We start from the raw sequence: 4,118 nt of genomic DNA on the forward strand, positions 1-4,118 counted from the left end.
GCCCAAGGAACTAGATCATTGACATGTACTATTCTCCAGAGGAACAAATTAGATCCATCTGGGTGAACACTATGACTACTGCTGCCAGCTTTCAGAACTCTAGCTTGGTTTATGTTCCAGACCTTTGTCTTGAATCATGTTTCAGACCGCTGGCTTGGCTCATAGATTTCAGCTTTTAAATACAAGGACATAAAATTCTGACCCTTTATAGGACACTTAGGGATAATAACTTGACTACACCTTCTCTTGCTGGCCAATAAAAAGTGTAAATGTCTTTCCTACCCTTTCCTTAATACCTCCAACAAAAATATTTATTGATTTGAATGTTTCCTAAAATATTGATTATTAGTGAACCCTACAAGCTGAGCTATTTAGCCTATGCTAAAATACATGCATGTTATCTGGGGGGAAGAATATCATAGTCCTCATTATTATTTGAGAATACTTGAGTTTATAAGATGTATTTTGGATGTGATTGAAATTTAACTAAGTATATTTTATATTCAAGGTGCTGAACTGTCCCTGTGTTATATCCTTTAATTATTATTCCAGTGAGATAAATTTCATTATTTTACATATGATGCAACTCAGACACAGAATGATTCAAGTTAGATGTTCAAAGCCACAGCTACTAAGTGGCAGAACTATGAATGAATGCCAAGTTTAGGAAGAGTAAATAGTGAACTGCTGAAAAGGTATTAAGTGTGAAGAACATAGATTCCCTGAAAATAAACCTCTTACATCATCACACAGTTTCAGGTCTTTCTTTTCTTTTTCTCCTTCTTCTTTTGGATATTAAAATTATTTCTCTTGTTTTCTCCCCTATTGCTTAGCTTCAGGGTGCAGAAAATTCAAAGAGGTCACGTTTATTGAGGCAGTTTTAGAAAGAGAGCTATGTGCTGACCTGGCGTACTTTGCTCCCTACATCTCCAATCCACATTTCTGTAGCTCTGTGGGAAATGAAATGACTCCTGAATTGGAAGCCATTTAGAATCACAAACAAACCCCCAAACCTATTTCTATCAAATCAATTCGAAATCATAGCAACACCATAGGACAAAGTAGAACTGCCCCATATGATTTCCTAGGCTATAAATCTTTACAAAAACAGTCTGTCATGTCTTTTTTCCACAAAACAGCTGGTAGGTTTGAACCACCGACCTTTTTTTTAGCAACTGAGTGCTTAACCACTGCACTACAAGGTCTCTTATTTATAATCATAGAAAACTAGAATCAACCTCTGCTTTAGGTAGTCTTCCAGGAACTTGAGATGATGCTTGGTAATCTTCCATGACAGGTATTTTCAAAGATAGGTCAACCCTCAAGCTAAATGTACACCAATGCCTGGCTTCAAAACAATTCAAAGTAGACTTCTGAAATAGTATACCATTTCTTATACTCTACACTTTGATCAGAGAGTAGAGACTATTATACGGAAAAATACACACTGGGATCCTTGCCACAAATAGCCATATTGGGGAGCTTAATTGCTGAAATGAGTCCTGGTGTGGCAAGGTAGAATAAGCACCGGAACACAATGCTGATTAGAACCACATGGTCACTATGAGTTGAAATGAACTCGACAGCACTTAACAGCAATTCTTGAAAAAGTACTCTCAAGGCAAAACTTTTGAGGGTTTTGTTATCATCTACAATTTATTGCCTGAGAACTCAGGCCCAAATCACAATGTTTTTCCTATCCCTAAGGTAAAGATTTGAACTATGTCATGAACCCTATAACTAGAATAAAGCATGCTATTCTCTTTAAGGTTAAGTTTACCCATTTTTTTTTTCCTTAAAATCAAAGTCTATTTTGATGCCAGTTATGTTAAGTTTTAATTTTGGTGAGCAGCAAAATTTACAGTAGAAAATTCCAAATGTTCAAGAATCTACAAAAAAAAAAAAAAAAAAAAAAAAAAAAAAAAAAAAAAAAAAAAAAAAAAAAAAAAAAACGGCCACAAAGCTAACTTTTCTCAAAACTCTGAAAACTATCCATAAACTTTCAGCTTCCAAGGAGAAAATTAATGAAGAAATAAGAGTTGGTGGTTTACTTTAACCTGCTACCATCCCCTACTTTCAAGATCAGTGGTGGCTGGAGCAGGATAGACCATATATTCAAGGAAATGTAGGTACTTGTTTTGACTTGTCTGATTGCTTCCTAGAGAACTGACTTTAAAGGCTTACTTTATGTCATCTGATTTGGAACTCTGCGTGCACTGAGGTGACAGTTGAAGGAAAGGGATGCATTTGTTAAAATATATTTAAAGCCGAACGAATGTGTCTCTGTTCACTGGAACCCCACATTCATCTGGTTGATTTGAACTCATATCAACCGTACAGGACCAAGCAGAATCGCTCCCAAAGGTTGGCAAAGATGAACGTTTTTATGGAAGTAGACTGCTTCATCTTTCTCTTATGGAGTAGCTTGTGGCTTCAAACTTCTGACCTTTTAATTAACAGCCCAATTATTATTTTTTTAAATGTTTTATTGTGAATTATGTGATAGTTTATATGGGAGAACATTAGTTTTACATTCATCCTATCGTATATAGTTTCATTGCCACGGTTACAATCCCCTACATGCATCATCAACCAACCACAGGGTATACACTACAAACCTGCGCCCCCCGCCCCAGGTCATCAACTCACAGCCCCTCTCACTCTGAAGTCCCCAGCTGCTCCATCTCTCCACGTCATCATCTCGGCCTCCATCTCAGGCATTACTGCTTCTCTGGGTAGGGTCCCGCACTCCACTCTTCTCCTTTGATGGTCCCAGGGACCTCCGCTCCTAGACTGAAAAGTTAATCACGCCCCTCCTTGCTACAAAACATCTACCTTTACATTTCCAACCCTCACACTCAGTCCTGATAATAATTATTCACTATTGTATCCCAAGAGACCTATCCACATTTCATTTCATCAGCCCCTCCTAGACAGATTGGATACTACTCAGTGGAGATTCTACCTTCCTCCACGCCCTCTGGATCTAGGTTCCCTCTTGAAAGTTTGTAAACCAGTCATTTCTTGCCTTTGTAGCCTCCCTCCCCCATTTTGGGTAGCCAATGTCCAAGTTGCCCATCCCTGTCTACTCTGTGTATGGAGGGGGTGGGAATAATCTTTGCTGTAAAGATTTGTTCCCTCTTTTGAGCTACTGCATCCATAGGTGTAAGTCAAGTTCATTAAGTTGTGTCAGATTACTCTTTTTCCCTCTTCTTTCTTCTTCTAGTTGAGTTCTGATCATACAGTCATTGAGGCCAGGTTAAGTGGTTATATCTGCAAGTGTGGATGCTCTTGTGCATATGCTCACTCTTCTTATAAGCTCGAAGCTTCACTCTCCACTCTAGTCCTCTGTGGCTATGTTACTAACTCTAGGCCCAAGAGTCCCCAGGTCTTGCCACACTGATGGCCAACCAGGTCTCCACCCGGGTTCACAGGAGTCTATTGAACGTTGTAGGGCTTAGCTTGCAGCTTCATTGCTGTTTTTCCCTCACTTCCCCTTATCGGTGACGAATGTGGTCACCAGTCAGAGCGTGTATTCCCATTGAGTCTTAGTCTTGGAAGGAGGTTTATTCTGAGGGGACCCAACCATTTGCCTTGATATCTCCTGGGTGAGCAACTTGCTTGTTCTTGTAGTAATCAGTCAGACTGCCTATATTGTTTTGTATTTTTCATGTAGGTCTATCTTTCAAGAAGTATCTTCTGTTCTTCTAGCCACTCCAGGCTGTGCTTGTTGTTTCAAGCGGAAAATTCCCACCTCTGAAGATTCTGGATGCTGTTCAGGATTCCACCTATGGTCTTGTATAATGCAGAGGCTCCTCAGGAAGCCTCCTTCACTGGGCACATTGAAGCCCAATTTTAGGTATTCCAATCAGTTATAGGCAGAAGACAGACTTACAAGCTTTCTATGGTGATATTTCTGACTATTCCTTTCTCTTCCCCTCCAGTGTCTATTTTATAATGGTATGCAAGGGAAACCAAGATTCAAAAGACAGCCAAGCATCTTAACATTATTTCCCCCCTTTTGCCCATTCCAGCAATGTCTCAATCCCTTTATCCCAGAGCCCTGTTGTTCCAAGGTTATGCCTACATCATTATTTACCTCTGTCCTACTTAGCCCA

Source organism: Chrysochloris asiatica, unplaced genomic scaffold (assembly GCF_000296735.1).
Source record: "Chrysochloris asiatica unplaced genomic scaffold, ChrAsi1.0 scaffold00051, whole genome shotgun sequence".
Classification (NCBI taxonomy): Eukaryota; Metazoa; Chordata; class Mammalia; order Afrosoricida; family Chrysochloridae; genus Chrysochloris; species Chrysochloris asiatica.